Raw genomic sequence first — 18178 nt, 5'->3', positions numbered from 1 at the left:
AGGTCTTTTCTAGATGTGCATTCATGGAACCCTGTTGAGGGGTTTATTAAAAACAACCAAAAAAAGCCAGATTATTGTTAGTAAATTAGACCTTTATGGGAAAACATCTTAGAACACATAAATCATTAAAACACTGATAGATTATTTTGAAAAATCATATCATAAAGTTCCTAAATTGGATATTCAACACAAAGGAATACATAATATATCTCAGGAGACTTATGTGAAAATATTACAAGTGAAACATGCAGGCACTAGAGACTGAAGGTAATGAAACAGCAAAAGAGGAAATTAAGAAAGTACAGTATGAACAGCACATAAACAACTATTGAGGCCACACATTATTTGATACCAAGAAAAAGGATTCAGTATGGCACATTGAACACCATCTATGCCATTCTATGTTATATACTGAAAGCAACATTGTAGAGAAAAATGTAAAATTTAACCCTACATTTATAGGCCACATTACATGTCTTACAAGATTCTGATTCTGCCATTTCATGATGTGTAAGAGCTTGATCTTGCAACTTCAAAGTTCTTTAGATAGTTTTTGTTGCACAACAGCAAAACAAACACTCTATTTCCCAAAAAAAACCACACATAACTTCACTTTCAGATTATTTTCATCATACAAGAGATGCATATTAATGCAATCATACAAAGCATGCACCATCTATATTTGTTTTCCTTCTTGTATTAGAAGCATATTCTATGACCAGACAACAAGATTTAATTAAGTCACTTTTGCTTTGACACTAGCTCCCCCTCCAGACCAGTCTAAGATTATAGTCATGACTTTTTACTTTAATTCTGACTGCAACAAGATATAAATACTCAAATCCAAACCTCCTTTTTCTTTATTCATTTAAATGTCAATGAACAGACTGATCTGATAAACTATAAATAAAATTTTCATTTATTATTTTTAACTGCATACATTCCAAGCCTGAGAAAATGATGTGGTTTAGAAAAGATCTGACAGATAAAGCACCTATTCCATACAGTCACACAAAGACAGAATTGGATCACAATTAAAAATTTTTACACTATGAATGGTGTGCAATATTTGTAATATATAAACATTCAATTATACAATCAAGTCTCTATTTGAAGTCACAATAGAGTGAACATAAACCACAGATGTCAAACCAAAGGGAAGCCCCTATGTGGTTTAATACAACCTTTACCCATTCACTTAAGGTGAAGCAGCTCCATTTCTACTCCAGCATGTATAACTAACTTTTTTTTTTTCTCATATTACTTAGAACTACTGTATTTTCACTTACTCAGCTAATGAAACCACCAAAATTTTAAACAAATAAAGACAATGGACTAAAAGGGAAAGAAAGCTACAACTTCCAACTGACCTTCTGTATTTCCCAGTTGTCAAATGTCCTGGCAGCTACATCACTGAAAGAGTGAATTTGTCTGATTCAACACTCCAAGTTGATTCCTGCCTTCTCCTCATTGTTGAACTTTTTGCTCAGAAAATATGAGTAATTAATTGTACTTCCAACTTTGAAAAAGGCTGCCTTATTACACGTAGTTGGGAAAATATGCAAACTTTGCAATATGCTAGTGTGCCTGCTTAAGGTAGATATACATATAAAACCCTAACAAGCATCACTAAAAACCTGGCAGTTAGCATACCTGCAATAACCGGAGAAACAGACGCTACTGGAAATACATCAAAGCAGAGTCACCAACTCCTCATAACTAGTTTTCTCTAATAATGAAAGGAATTGTAACAGTCATCTGTAAAAGCACCCCAAGCACCAGCAGCACAGACAAGTTGGCCACTTATTTGCTTTTGCAGTTCAGACTTTTCTGAAGTTTTTGATGATTCGCAGTGGAAAATTACTTGGAAAAATAAATAAGATTAATACTATAAAATCAAGAAACCCTTTCATGCTCACTCATTCTGAAGTATTTACTCCAGTAACTTTCAGGCCTAGACATTAAGATCCTGTACTTCAGGACAGAAAGAGTATGTGCGTATGTATATATGTACACACGTATACCGAAACATACAATTTTCAGCTGATGTGTATGTTTCAGTATACACACACACAGAACAAGAGGTGCCAAGTGCTAATAGAAGATCGCAGATAAACTACACGAATGTTGTGAGCACAGGGTTGTTTGCCACATCCGTGTACACACAGCATGTGCATCACAGCATACTGTGCATCACAGTGTACCATGTGAGCCTTGAGGGCGCAAGGACAGCAGGTACTGCCCCGAGGAAGTTACAGTCTTTCAACAAGCAATTTTACAAGCTCATGCCTTTGCCCTCAGGCTTCTTGGTACAATCTGCACCACAGCACTATAGTTTCTGCCTCTTGTACCCTCAACCAGCAGCTTCCGAAAGCAGAGGGTCACAGCCTGGTCTTTGCAGTGCATCAAGAACACAGTGCGTGCACTTCTTGCACACGCGTGTGAAAGACCTGAGCGTACATCAAGCACTAACTCGCCTAGGGCTAAATCGCCAGAGCCTTACCAGCAACAGGATCCACGACCAAAGCCAATCGTGCCGAAATACAGGAAAGGTTGCCGTGGGAAAAGCCCCAGGCAACAACCGATGGCTCTGTACTCGTGTCGGGCAAACACCTCCTCGAGCTACCAGGCGGCCCTAGAGCGTGAGGTCCGTCCTCACAGCCCAGCTCCCCGTGTATTCCTCCCTGCCAAAAGCAGGCGTCCCCTCGGGCGGCCGCAGTTCCCGGGACAAGGAAAGTTGGAGGCCGCCCCCGGCGCCCTGCGGCCGCGGCGCACGGGACGGCGGCAGCCGCGCTCGGCGCTGCGGGAACCCCGCTGTCCGCGCCGCGCCCGGGGCAACGCCGCCGCCCGGGGCTCGCACGCATCTCCCTCCCGGGCCCGGCCCGGCCCCGCCGCCCACGGTGATGCCCCGGCCGCTCGCCGAGCCCCGGCCTCCCGTTCCTCTGCCGCGCTCTCCGGCGGCCTCAGGCCCCACCAGCGACCCTCGGGTGAGGGAGCCCACGGGGACCCCGGCACACGGCAGGGACCGGCCCCCTCCCCGCCATCACCACCCCGGCGGCGGCGGCGGCAGCGGTTGTTGAACAGCGCCCGAGTCGCAAGAGCGGCGGCGCCAGGCCCGGGGGAGGGATGGGGAGCGCTGGCCGGAGCAGCCCGGTCTCGCCTCGGTACCCGCTTCCCCGCCGCCGCGCCTGCCGCTAAGCCCCCGCATCCCCTTACCGGAGTGCCGGCGCCGCCGGCGGAGCCCGCGCTGCCGCTGCCACGGGCGCCGGGCGGGGGGGCGGCGGGGCTGGCGGGCGGGGAGCGGCGGGAGGAGACGGAAGCAGGAACCCGCCGGCGGCGGAGCGGAGCTGGCGGGGACGGGGCGCGGGGCGCGGGCAGGGCGCGCGCCGAGGGCGGGGAGCGGCGCGCGGGCAGCTGTGACAGCGGCGCACGGCCCGGGCAGCGCGCGCCCCCGCGAGCGCGGTAGGAAGAGCCGCGCCGCGGGCGCGCGCCTGCCGGGGGAAGCAGCCTATGGGAGCGCGAGCCGGGCCCCGGTGCCGCGGGAGCGCCCCCGTCACGGAGCGCCGAAGCGCGCATGCGCGCCCCGGACCTTCCAGCGCCGCCGCTCCCCCCGCCCCGCCGCCTCCTCCCGCGCGCCCCCGCCCCGGGAGCGGCCCGGACGGGCGGGACGGGCTCGGCAGCGTCCCCGCATCGCTGCTCGGGGCCGTCCCCGCCGGGCGGGGGACCGCGGGGCGGCGGCGACAGCCCGCGGGAGGCGCGGCAGCGGCCGCGTTTACCCCGGCGATGGGCGTGAGCGCGGAGCAGCAGCGCCCGCTGAGCGCCGCCGCGGCGCTCCTGCCTCCCGCGAGGGAGCGCGGCGGAGACCGGGCGCGGGGGCGGCGTTGCAGGGCAGCCCCGAACTGCGGCTTGATCCCTCCGGGAAGGCGTCCCCGCCCCGGGCGGCTTTATCCCCGGCAGCGATGCCGAGCCGCGGGCAGGGCCGTCCGCAGCCGCCGCTCCTGCCCGCAACAGGCTGGTCTCGCCCGCAACGCCAGCGCATCCTGCCCGGGAACAGGCTTAGTGGTTTTAATGCAAAGATCCCTAGAAAAGACAGAAATCTCAGGAAATTTTCTGTTATGAGAGAAAAAGGAGTGCTCTTTGTCTGCTGGGTGACAGCAGGACTGGAGAAAGGCCCGCTCTCGTCCAAGCACCCTTGACTCTTCCCGCCTTTGTGGCTTAACAGAACCCTTCCCAAAAGTGCACGTGAACGGGTGAACTCGGATGGATGCGGAATTTCAGGCATTTAACGTAGCTTTAGTTTCCTAAAGATTCATCTGGGGAAGCTATGTGCATTTTAAAAGTTTGCAATGTGCACTGGTAATGTTTCAGTCTGCTGGGGAGACGAAATGGCAGAGATGACTAGGTAGCATGTGAAGTAGAAATTGTAGTAGGAGTATGTTGGAAGATACTGTGATTTCGGTAAAAGCCAGAGCTGTTAAGGATGGATACTTTGTAACTATCACATCCTTTTTTTGCACCCCCTCCCAGAGCTAAGAAGAGCTGTCCTGCATATTGGTGTTGTGTCCTGTATTCATTCACACTTGTCTTCCCTGGTTTATTTCACTAGCCCTCTTGTTAGTTTTTGTTTTGTTGGTTTGGGTTTTTTTCCCAGAACTAGTAAACATTCACAAATGTGCTTGTAAGGTGTGAGACATTATGCCAGTGTCTGTTGTTTTTTCTTTCTTGACTTCATACATTCTGGATCAGCTGCGTGCGAACATGGAGCTTGGGGCACAACCACCGCCAGCATTGTCTGGGGGATGCCAAGAAGAGTTACAAGATTCTGTGCCCATAGCAACCTTCCAGAGAGATCTGGAAATGCAGAAATAATTAATATATCTTTTTCCCCTAAGGTTTTGATTCCTAACTGACAATAATAGAGATTAGTTGAGAAATTGAGATGATAAGCAGATTGCTGATGGTTGTCAAGTGCTGAGTGCAGTTGCTAGCTCCTGTGACTGCAACAGTTGTTATACCTACTAACAATTATATTGCCTACAAATTTAGTCAAGGATTTATATTCCAAAATCCAGTTCCATGAATCAAAAACATTTTAAAAGTCTAGGTATATGCAAAATGGTCAAAAATGTGTGCAATGCAGGGTAGAGAAGGAAGACCCCATGCCTGAAAATATTCAACGTGTCAGGTTGAATGGGTCTTTGAGCAACCTGATCTGGCTGAAGATGTCCCAGCTTATTGCAGAGGGTTTGGACTAGATGACCTTTAAAGGCCCCTTTCCAACACAGAGCATTCTGTGACTCAAAGCTGATGATCCAGAAACCAAGGCATGGCTTTCCAAATGATACATTTAACTGTGTGTTGCCTTTGCTTGGAGGATGTCACCTAAAGAAGGGTTCTAAAAGAAAGTAAAATTGTTCAGGAGACTTATGAAAAGTGGAGATCTTGTGGTGAGTCTTTTCAGTCTGGTAGGAAAATACTATTTTCTAGACATAACCCTGATTACTAACCCACAAAATATTAGGGTACTTTCAATGCAAACAGTTCTCAGATGGAATGTTTGCAAACTGGACAAAAATCAGGCCAAAATAGATGGGCTCTTTCATTGATACACTGGTGATGATTTCAGTTGTACTTACAGTGGCGTGAAATTAAGTTCATTTCAAGCAATTGTTTGATGCAATGAGGACACTACTACTGGTTTACTTGCTTTCAAGCCCATGATATTCTGTGCTACAGGCATATGATCTTAAATTGAAGAAAATTGCACAGTACTATGCCCAGTATTCACTGAAGATACCAGTGGGTAAAATGTGATCAATCTGCACATAACTTATATAGTTAGGAGTTATTTTTATTATATTGCAATTCTAACCTTGTTATAGCACCTACTGCTATCAGCGTCATTTTTATTTTGAGGAATTTGTGACCTGAGCTGTGCTAAGCCATGACATAATGGGAGAAAGAAAATTAAATTACTAGGGAGAGAGATGAAAAGCTAGTGAGGAGAGTGCTGTCACAGAGCGCTAACTTTTTACAAATGCTAAATACAGCAGGTGCATACAATTTGAAGTACATTTCCCAAATTATACTGAAAGGCCAGCAGCTAATTTTATTTTCACCACAAAAAGCTCATTTTTAGGTGTAGAATGCCTCTTGTGACTCCAACAACTTCTTCGTCCCATGACCAAGAGGCAGAGCCTTAGTTTGTTAGTGCTGAAATGTTTGGGAAGGGAAATTTACACTAGAATATGGGACACTTTTTCACTACCATGGTTAGGAAATTAATTTTCTTGAACAATTTTAAGGTGGAGGATTCTAGTTCTAGTTGTGGAGTGTACAGTTTCTAGTGCTCGATCTCACAGCCTGTATCCCTTTTACCTGATACAGACCCAAAATCTGCTGGAGTCAGCTAATTCTTCCCACTTGGCAAGAAGGTGGTAGGACTTTTACAAAGCAGGTGGAATCTCAGCAGGGCAACTCTAGTTTCACTTTGATGAGACATCCTGCCACCTGTCTCAGAAGTTCCTCTGATTAGCAATGTGAGTTAAAATGGAACGTAAAGGTATTTTGACTTTTTCCCCCAAATACATGAACGCATACTGAAGTCCACATTTAAACCTCCCTAGAAACAAAATTCTACTTTTGTAAACTTCTTATTTCTCTGTGCAGTGTTAACAAATTGTCTCTTATTCTTCACTATCTCTAAAACCAAGAGCCATAAAGCACTCTTAATGGATAACAACAACTCCTCCAAAAAATACCTTAAATCTTTATCCCTTTATACTAAATGATTAGAAGCACATTCAGTTTTTAGCTATTGCAGTAGTAAAAGTAAACTTAATAGAAGGAATCACCAGAGCTGGAAGGGATGTTAAAAAGTACTTCTCTCTTTTTTTAAATTAAGCATCAGTTAGGGGCTTTGGTTACCTTAGTTTTTGTAGACCCTTTTTATTTATTGCAGTATAACTGTACCTTAGAAATACTTACAAAGACATCCAGTTCTCCAGGTGACACCAGAGTTAAAGCACACACTTATCTGAATCCTCCCATATGCAGCTTGGTGCTGCAAATTGGCTTTATTTCATACCAACTATTCTATATTACCTGTTCCAAACCACTGTAAAATGGTAATTCTCAAAGGTCACTAAAACTAAAATCAGAACAGGAGAGTGTTACAAGTATTTTTCTCTTTGCTTGCTATAAAGAATAATACAGTTTCTAACATCATTTATCCAAGTTTTGCTTTGTCATATGAAGTAGGAAGACCTGGGTAGGAACAGCTCAAAACCCAGTATATTCAAGAAAGAAATATAGAAATTACGCTTGAAAAAACGGGAGTGGAAGGGTGTTAAACCTTTGTCCCTCTTAAATAAAGACTGTATATACTGAGGAGGATGAGTTGGGAAAAAAGCCCCAAACATCTAAACCAGTTAATTTTTCCCCCATGTAGAAGTTGACATGCTAAGAGTACCCAGACACTGCACCAGTCAGGAAACTGCAGAAATGCAACTGTAATGTAAGAATTACAGAAAACGTCACAAGGGTTAAAGGTAGTTCACAACAAAATACGAATGAGTTACAGACACTGCCAATAGTACATAAAACTTTTTAAAAAATTCTAAGACTATTACACATCATTTAATATGAAACCAAATTTCTTAAATTTTAAAAAGCCTTTTAAAGGATCCATCACATGTTTCTGTTTTAGCCCTTAGAATTTTTTCTGCTTTTTCCACTGGCTTGAAATCAGGTCTCATGCTTGTTAGGTCTCAGCTTCACATAGAAAACAATTTCAGCTACTTGAAACACCCTCCCCCCCCCCCCCCCCAAAGTTAGTGGTGTAAGAAAAGTTTTTAAACATTTTTACTGAGACTTATATCTATGTCCATTAAAAGATATCAAGAAAATCTGTATTTATTTCTGCTTTTCCAGGAAATGCCAGCAAAGTACAGCCAGTCACTGTAAGTGCACTACAAAGCAATGGTTCCTCCTCTGTGGAAAAAAAAAACAACAAAACAAACAAAACAAAAAAAATCTGAATTACTGAGATGCATTGCTGTTAAAAGATGTGAGGTAGTGCTTCATCATAACATACAGAAGTATTTGCAGCTGCAGAGCAACTCAAGAAACTTTTCTGTCCCATTAACCAAAACACTTTCAGTTTCCAGCTTGAAGCAGGTGAAACCACAACAAACATTGCACAAGGACTGTTTATCTGCACCCAAAACATTTGAATAAAGTGTTTATATGAATCAGGACAAACTTACTCTTTCTTGACACTTCCACACTTACAATTCTTCTCCTTGAATTGTAGTCTGATTTGATATGGTATAGCAGTTTGTTTCTTTCTATTTACTGGTTTTATTGCAAGCAAAGGCTTAAAGGTCAAAAGGAACAAAGGGCAAACACAATTAAAATGTGTTGGGTAGGTTGTGTAATCAAAAAATCATATTGTGAATGTTCATTAAATATCAGAGATGCCTCTGGTTATATGGAAAATACAGCTGCACAGTGGTATCTCTGCTGGGGAAATGAAGCAGGGACAGCTGCACTAACAGCAGCAGTCTCTACATCTCAGCAGAACAGAGACCATTCTTGTGTTATATTGGAAAGACAGTAATGCAAATGCAAAGGCAAAAGGATCTTCTCCACGTGTACATTCTTCCTTTAAACTGAGCCTCAAGTAGTACAGCTGTGTAAACACAATCATTTGTCCCTGCAGATGAGTAAGTAAAATACAGATTATCCAAAACTTGTGATTTGGATTATCCAAAACTATGCACAGTAAAAGCTACTTCAGGATTAAAATCCAACAATGTAACTTGCATTACAAGCTGGATGAGCTGCAATGTAGACACTAACACCTGAAGCTGGCCCAGCACTTCCCACTTTAGGATCTCATTTCAGTTGCTGAGAGCAGAAATACTTGTTTTCACAAACTCTCAGATGCTTGGACCAGCATTTTTAAAGCTCTGTCCCTTTTTTCTCAAGTGCCTTAAGTTTCGGAGTGACAGTTTCAAATTTGTCAGAATTATGCAGGTAAAAAAATGTGCCTTTAGTTTTTCCCTTAAAAATCTATGTATTTAGCCAGACTACTCCTACAAGGAGCAAGGGGGAGGATATGACTTTAAAAATCAGATGTTCCACACCCTCAGAACTGTCATATAAGCAAATCGAGTTTTGCAACTAGGTTTTCTTATCAAATTTTCCACATATGCTGATGGATATGACCTGCTCTTTTAATGGGACCTAATCTGAAACTGAGTTTCTGGTCTTGCTGTATATGGAGACAAAAAGAGGGAAGTCCTCTCTCTCATGTTTCACATCATCTCCATGCATTTCTCACGCCTGGAGTAGCTAGGGTATCCTTACAGACAGACAAATTCATCACTTTTTTTACTGTAAAATACTAGAAGTAGCAGCATTTCTAGAGCTGAGTAGTAATTACAAACTTCGAAATGTGTCATTGTTGTGTTGCTAAGATGCTAATTGCCTAAATATTTCAAGGTTTCCTTGCTCAGATTTATTTTATAAGAACTGAATGCAAGACATTCAAAAGAATGCTGGTGTCTACACTATTTTCACAGTACTTTACAGCTGTATTAATTCTCTCTTCTGGACTTCTTTCCATCTAGGGAGAAAATTCATCATACACACATGAAAATTTTCACATGAAGATTTCCTATCTTTACTCAGCTCCTATTTCTGCCACAAGAGGGAAGGGGAAAGTGCTAAATTTTTTTGAATGCTTGACTCTGCAAGAATGTTTCTTCAGAGTAGTTTTTGGTTTGTATACATCCAGAGGGGAATAAATAAAGCTACTGGGTTGCCAATGTTTTTATACAACAGGTCAAGCTCTCTTGCTTTAAGATCTTAGACCTTGAATTTAGGCTCTTGCTAACTTGCTGTGATTTATTCCAGATTGATGATTTATCTTTGCATTGGACTGGACTTTAAAATTCCTACTTGCTAATTTGCTTCCTTTCTCAGATCAAGTTCCCAACCCCAACAGATTTGTGTAAATAAATGTATCATTTCTTTTAAGATTTTCAATATTGCAATTTAACAATAGCATTATCAGATAATTTCTAGGTATTCATGGAGAACAAGAATTTATCTGAGAGCCTCATCTGTGTGCTCACAGGGTGTGGTGATTTCATTAGCTTTCCAAACAATGGATTTCCTGTGAAGGTAAACTTACACTCAAGAACAGCCCGGTCTGGTTTACAGCCTGAAATAGAAATGTGAAACATTTTATCTGTGGCTTATAGAGAGAGTACTATCGGCTTTTCAAATAATAACCCCAGCTGTTCTCTTTCTCAGCAAGGCCTTTGCAAGAGGTTTATGCAGACACTTTCAAAGAATGAGCATCCAATAAAAGACCTGCTGGAGAAGGACAGTCTGCTGCACTGGCCTGGCATATCACGTAGAACTCTGCTGCATTCTGGACATAAATACTTCTGTAAACTAAAACCAGGCAAGACCAACACATTTTATTCAATTAAGCCTCCATTAGACTCAATTATTTTGTTTTCCTTTTGACTAATTTATGTGAATTTATTATTACATCAGTAGCTGCAATTGAAACAGTTCTTAAATTTCCCAAGGGCATTTCATTGTTATTGCGTCTATCAGTATTTGGCGCGAATGGAAAAACAGCCAATAAGCACACAAATCGATTTCTGGGCGCAATTTGCTTATCAGCCCATTCTCACGTCACATGTCCCACATGTAACTTGAACGACCAGTTTTTCTTTCCATTAGCAAGTAGATTAAGAAAAAGGATCTACCTCCTAGCAAGTGCCAGATGAACCAGATACTGTACCCCACCTGGAAATCTAACAGTTTTATGCAGGGCATTCACTAGAGTTGCATTCCTGTTTGTAGAAGCATTGACACAAAGTAAAGATTGTGGCTAACAATTAAGTATGGCTTTGTATCTCATTAAAAAAAAAAGAAGCCAGAAAAGAAATAAAGCCTTCACTCCCACCAGCTCTTCTAGAGTTGAAGCAAAACATCTACTTGCAACTCTGGAAGTGGGTCTTGCTACACTGATAGGTGTACTCCAGACTTTATTTCTAACTTTTTAAACAGCATTAACCCTGGGGGAAAAAAAAAAGAACACAAAAAACAAAACCAACCAAACAAAAAACCAACTTCCAGATGGTTAAAAACATACCAGGCTCTTTGCTGGGAATGAAAGGCTGTAGGGAATGAAGGGCTGTTGTGAGCAAGCTACTCTGGTATGCCCATCTGTGTTTTTTCTCCACCAAATGCCAAGGTTGTTTAAGGTTCTGCTTCTAACATCCAGCATTCCCACTTGGTGGCAGCTCCCTTAGTGTCCCACTGTAATCACAAAGCTGTCAGCTAGTGGAGAGAAACAAAGCTTTTGTCAGCAGTGCTCAAAGGCACTGCACTGTTACCAGGCTTTAGAACTGGTTATCCCATTTTGTAACTTTCTCTGGATTCTTTTGATAATCAATTTACCTCTAACCTTTAAGAAGGAAAATTATTCAATATAGTTAGAAAAGCCAAATAATTAAGGCTTCTCTAGTAATTTTGAAAAACATTATATTGCATGATATGAACAATTGAAACTGTTTTCCTTGCTAACCTTTCACCTTTCTTGAATTAACATTCAAGTGATTATTTCAGAGCATCTCTATCAACCAGCCGGGGGGGTTCAATTCCAGAAATATACAGGTACACTTTTTGTAAAGTCTGATAGTCCTTAGATTAAGTATGTAAGCATTGCCTAAGGCAGCCTTCTCTCCTCAGTTGTGCCTGATTAAGCTGAGCTGTTGCAATGCCTTTTAGCAACACAGAAAGCAGCAGAGCAAGGCCCAGGTCAGGACCTGGTTACTGCCAAAGGCGGTGACTGATCTGGCCAGTGCTGAAAGAGGATTAAAAGACCCACTTTTGCTCTCTAAGCACATATGTGTTTGGCTACTGTAGTAGTGCTTATTTGTACTAATCATAAGCAATCTACTGTTTGCAAGCTTTTTCCAATTCTAAGGTAAAATTTGGACATGAATGTGGTGCATGTGTGAGATTAAAATTTATTTTATCTAAACTGGTAACACAAAACTTTAATTTGCACAGGGAATTGAAAGTTAAGTGATTTACTAATTTGGGAATTATGCCCAAAAGTCTGCAGTACATAAGTACAGATTCCTACCTCATAAGGACTCAAACTGGGCGAGCCTCTTTTTGTGCTCTTCCCGTCCCCTGTATGCTGCAGATGGTAGATAGACTGGGCTAGGAACACATATATAATCTATCTAGTCTTATCTTAGCAGAGGTAAACCAAAAGTCTTTCCTAATTCCACCTAATGAATTTACCTTTGCAGGGTGGCCACAGAACAACTGATAAGTTGCAGTATTTTACTCCACCCTCAATGGTGGCTAGTGCAGCAAAGCAATATTATAAAGCCAACATGGTCTACATTTATATTGTGTTCAAATAAGGCTTGATAGGTGTCTGAACTCAAAGAGTTGCCTCCAGGGAAGAGTTGAAGAAGGCTTAGCTCCTCTGTCATTCCAGACATTAAGAGTGAAAAGTTTACATAATCTTTTACAAACATGTTTTAATACAAATTATTACTTCCTTTTGATGTTTCTATTTCCTCTCGATCCTACAGCCAAGTTCATATTTGATAAGAGAAACAGGAGTGCCATGAGAGAAAACTGGTAAAAACTGACACATGTAAATACAGCTTAAACACTGAGGAGTCAAAAACACATTAATGGCAGCACAGATCTTGGAGCAGAAAGATTTATATAGCAGGGTTCAATCATTCCAGGGTTCCTCTACAGCAATGCCAGAAAGAATGGTCGCAATCCAGAAAGCCTTCAGACCTGTAGTAATTATTATAAGATTGCTTTTTATTATTTTCTCTTTCACACTTGAGTAACACAAAACTTTACGCAGCTAAAATAATGCAATTAGAGAATTAAATAAATTGTATTGTAGTGAAATACCTGTACATATATTCCCAATCACTGCAAATATGTCTGTCAGTCAGAACTCAAAAAGGATTTGGCTGCATAAGCAACTTCGGAGTACTTTTTAAAGGCAGAGTCCCAGACAGTGACCAGCAGCAGCTCATGGAAAGGAATGTGTGTGCCCATCTGACTGACATTATATTTTACATATCCAGGGTAAGCAAAGCAGCTTCTGTTCCCACCTAAACAAATGATGCAGGTCATATTTCATCTGCCAATGACTTCTCTGAGTTCTGTGTGGCAGTCAGCCATACCTCACTCTCATCATCAATACAGCTGTAAAAATATGTACAAAACCTTTGACCATTTCATATCTTAAAATAGTAGAACTGTTCTTGTTAACAAGTATCTAAATATTCTGAATCAGAATATGCACATGAAAAAGAACATTTTAAATCTCTCTGTAATAGTTTGAAATGTTTCAAAATATCTGTCATGAACAAAGTAGCTGATATTGCCAGAAATTATTATTGGTCCCTAGTGAAGAGAAACTTTCGTGCTATTCCGTTCCTCTGAGTGTGGGTAGTCTCTTTCCAAAGAAAGATAAATATGTGAAGTGGCTGGAAGATAAACATGTGAAGTGGCTTTTGCTGGATAATCATGCAATTCATGCAATCTGCCTTTCACCACGACCAACTGCTTCCTTGGGCTGAAGTACCTATGATCTTCACCAGCACTGTAAGACTGATCTGGATTTCCTGTCTAAATCTTTCTTTCTTTCCAATCCACTCTTCAGCTTTTTCTGTCCAGATTTTAAATTTGGTTTTTGTCTGCTTTTGAAATTTTGTGCCAAGTGAATGGTAAAACTCTACTCCATCACTTCGATGTCCAGGTGTGGAACTGGTGTGCTGGGGTGCTATGGTGTAGCTGTGCTACACTATAACCCATAGACCACTAAAACCCATATACCCGCTATAACTGTTAACCCCTGCCTCCAGCAGCGCAGCCCCACAAAACCTGACACATTTTGAATACAATAACCTGCAGGATGAATATGGTTACAGTAGAAGAACTGGAAGGAAGATGTTTCTCCTGTCCGCTCTGCTGTTGATTTTTTATGTGAACTTTGATCAGTTTATAACTCTATTCATCATTACTTTTCCTGCTCTCATCTGAAGAATGGTGAGATAACAACTCTCTCAAAGGCAGCGAGCCAACTTGTGCCAAAGAGATCTAAAATCACCAGATAGAAGGTGGCTCTCACAGGACATCAATGGGATGTATCAAAAATCGATGCTACAGTTTCTTTTTAAATAGTATTGGACACTGGACTTTCATCAGAATTTATTGCAAAGTTTTATTTCTCTGTTGGCATGACAAAGATGTTCTTTTATTGGTATCTCTTGGGGAGGTTAATTGCATTGGAGTGTTTTATTTTAAAGTTCAAACCTTCAGTGAATGCAGGCAAGCTGCTTTTTTATCATAAGATTTCATCACACACCCTGTTCCTGGGGGATTTTTTGGCTGTTAACAGTCCTATTGGTTCAAATTTTATTTCAGTAGATTTTACATTCTCTGGTATTGCCCCCTCTCTTCAACTCTTGAACTCTTACAGGCACGCACCCTATGTAGGCTCTGAATGTAGGTTTTATTGTACAGGTGAAATATTTACTAAGCCATAAAAGGCCCCATACAGTGCTCAGTAAATGACATGTGTATATTGTTTTGGAAAATGCTCTGAGATCCTTCAGGGTGAGGAGTTGAAAATACTCCCTGTTACATAGATGGCTTTGCATAATGGATCTCAGATACTACAGAGTCAGTTTAGAAGCCGAAAGAGAATATAAGGCCACAGTTCCCAAAATGCTGCTGCGTGCACACCCAGGGAACGCTCCATGGCTACCAGTTTTCTAAAGGAAAATGTCAGAAATGTGGACACAGAACAATATAAATATAATTCCTGTGTTCATGTAAGAGTGAATAGTGTCAAGCTCCACGCAGCTTTCTTCCACCTGGCACACTGTGTGCATTTTTAAATAAGGCTTCACAAATTAGGTGATCATGTAGCACAGAAGGCATTTCATTGCAGGAGGTTAACCAGCTTAATTCTAGCTAATGGTATGGTTTTGGCAGTAATTTCATAAGGAATTGGTCTTTTTCCTTGACATCAAGAGGAAGCTGTGGCCCAGAATCCACACTGAGGGGCGTGAGTGACAAATAGTTTGGAAAAGGTTTTGTGCCATGCATAATTTAGGGCAAACTCCCTGGTAGAACTGGTAGAAACTCCTATTATTTGATAAATCAGCTGATTCTATAAGTAACTAAGAGACAGCAGCATAGGCATTGATGTCCCAAGCTGGCACTATGAAATAGCACAGAAGTAGTGAAATTATTCTGGAAGTGTTGGAAACAATAGAACCTCTTAATAATTTTAGTTAACGGTTTTAATTTAATTGTTTAATTGTAACCTATATATATATATGTTACAAATAGTGTGTTATTCTTAAATTATTCTTAGCCAGCATTTAGCAAAGTTGTCATAAGCAGCTAGTGTGGGAAGAGAGCTTGGGAAAATTCATGAAACTTTAAGTTTTGCTAAGCTAACCTTGATATGCTTCAATGAACAAGGCCTGGTAGAGAGTGATGTATTGTTGAAATTGGATACAAGAAGCACAGAATTATGGACTACAAGGACATTTTGCAGAAACCAGAAGATAGAGAAGAAGCTAATAAAGACTCAGTATGTGTGTGCTGAAAAGTCTCTACCTGGAAAAAAAATACTAAAAAGACTGAAAAATATAAACTAATTAGCATGAGAAGTGAGAAACCAATAACGAATAGAAAACATAATACTGATTAATGAAGGACAATTATGTAATTTATAACCAATGACCATTAATTTCTTTGTTTGCTAAAAAGGTATAAATAAGTGAATGAGTTTTGTATCTGCATTTGTGTCGAGGCTGGAATTTTGTTGGTCACACACATGCCTCCAGGCTAAGAATAAAGCAATGCCTTACTCACTGACACTAAAAAGACAGTGTTAGAGAGTCTTATTTATCCTGACCGTTTCAGAGGATTTGGTAGCTGAAACTTCATTCAGCATTCAGGGCCCTGCCTCTGTTGGGACTTGCCTTAGCCTCTCAGCATCTCCTGTGTCTTCTGAAGACGCTGCTGAAGGTTCCCTGTGAGCCGAGACTGATAGAGCAGTGCCAGAGAAAGATCTGCAGCTAGTCAAATATCCAAATAACCTGTCTGCCACAGCAAATGTCTCCATCCTCTACTCAGTAATAAAAGGCATTTAATTAGTTAAGTGTGAGAGTCTACATCCTTGGTGAACCTTTAATTTCATTGCTTTAGCAAAATCAGCCGGTTAAAACTGGACATCTGTATCTCTGAAGAAGTGGAAACTATGATACAACAGCAAATTCTTCAGGCTGTCACCTTCTACCCAAAGTTTACTAAGCCAAAAAGAAGCTAAAATCCATTCTCATAAAGGCATAAAATTTAGCTCAAAAGGCAACAAGGAATGACAGAGTTGTTTTATATCTTAAATGTGAAATACAGTTTGTCATGTGACACGTTTGAATGCAGAAGTCAGTTATCTGACTTACTTCCTGTAAACTGTTATCTCGTTCAGAAATTGCAAACAAGATCTTTATTGCATTATTGTCTCAGATGACTGTTCAAACTGTTGAAAAGGGGCATATGTGTGGCTCAAAGTTAATATTTATGCACTGAATTCATGCAGTAGAACTGTGATCAGACCTACAAAGCATAGCCCAGCTGTGCACTCTGTGTGCCAGTTCCTGGGGTGGTTGCAACATTGCAGTGCTAATATTCCCCGAAGCTCTTGCTGGCAGTTTTAAGGCATGATGTAACAAATCTTCTGTGGGTGGAATGCTGCCCAGCTCTGAGGTAGTTTGCTTGGTTTGGTTTTGACTTCTGCATAAACAATTTTCATGTTGATTTTTAACATGGTAATTAAAAAGCCAGACTGTGCCTACACCTTTTCCTGTTTCTTCCACAGAATCCTTGAATAAATAAATAAATAAATAAATAAATAAATAAATAAATAAAGCAGCTTCACTTTGCTTATTTAATGATCTTCCTTTGTTTCATTACAGTTCACATTTAATTTGACTGCTACTGAATATTTCTTCCAAATGTACACAATGTAAAGGACTTTTCTTTTATAGAGGCTACTTGTCCGTGCCAATCACTGTTGTCAGATTTGCAATGAAGTATTCACTATTGAAATATGCTGTGTTCTCATGCTACCCATGGAATAAATTACATAAGGGACTCCTGTTTCCATAATCCAAATTTTCATCAGATCAGTAATACCAGACCAAAATCAATTGGCAAGTAGGCCTAAGTCCAAAAAGGAGAAAACACAGCTCTACTTTGTTTTACACACTTGTCTTTATCATTTAATTCTGTACAGAGATTATATTGAAGATTCAGGTTATTGATTATCTTTAAGGTAGGCTACAAAAGTTGTAAACATCTTCTAACACCTATTAAATTTATATCATCATCAATAAACAGAAAGGCAAATCCTCAGTGACAGCTTCATTTGGTCTAAACAGAGCTGCTTTGAAAACAGCAAATTTACAGATTTGCACCATTCCAGGATCAGACATACATGTACACAGAAATATAGAGAAGTTAAATATTTCCATGCAATAGAAGCTGTGGAGTCAGCTGTTCTAAAAGCTACCAGACAATCTCTATTATGAAAGGGCAGAAAGGTCTAATCTAGCAGTAATGCTGAAAGGCAAAAGGAAATATTTCCATTTAGAGCATGATTTAAATTAGTTAGGGCTCCCAGATCTGGAAAAGAATGGATTGGATTGGATTGGATTGGATTGGATTGGATTGGATTGGATTGGATGGGATTGGATTGGGAGGGACCTTACTGATCATCTAGAGAAGAGGCTAGCACCAGCCAGGTTCAAAGCAAACAAGAAAGGTAATTTTTCATGTGACAGGTGGTGGACCTGTGCAACGTCTTGTCACATTTACAGGTAGTAAAGCTCACAGGGGCACAAAGAGACGTCTTGTACGGGTTACTTAAGACTGCCAAAGGAAAGATGGCTGGAAACAGCTGGAGTGCAGGAATGTGTTAGGAGAAAGGTCATTCCTGCCTGCCTTGTGCTTCTTTCCTGGGCCTCTCTGTTTGGCCTGTGCTGGACATGGGGCACTGGGCTAGCTGGGCCTCTTGTCTGAC

General features: G+C 41.4%; 1 protein-coding gene across 3 annotated transcripts in view; it reads right to left on the bottom strand.

Annotated features, from left to right (window-relative positions):
- Window positions 1–3415, bottom strand: part of FUT8 (fucosyltransferase 8) — a 97124-nt gene extending 93709 nt beyond the window's left edge. For all 3 annotated transcript variants that reach the window (XM_084207856.1, XM_084207855.1, XM_084207857.1), the window contains exon 1: window positions 3217–3415. The gene's annotated coding sequence lies outside the window, so the exon portion shown is untranslated. The remainder of the gene's footprint in view (window positions 1–3216) is intronic.
- Window positions 3416–18178: the final 14763 nt, after the last annotated feature.

This window comes from Fringilla coelebs (assembly GCF_963513975.1).
Source record: "Fringilla coelebs genome assembly, chromosome: 6".
Classification (NCBI taxonomy): Eukaryota; Metazoa; Chordata; class Aves; order Passeriformes; family Fringillidae; genus Fringilla; species Fringilla coelebs.
This window is presented reverse-complemented; position numbering and strand designations above follow the sequence as displayed.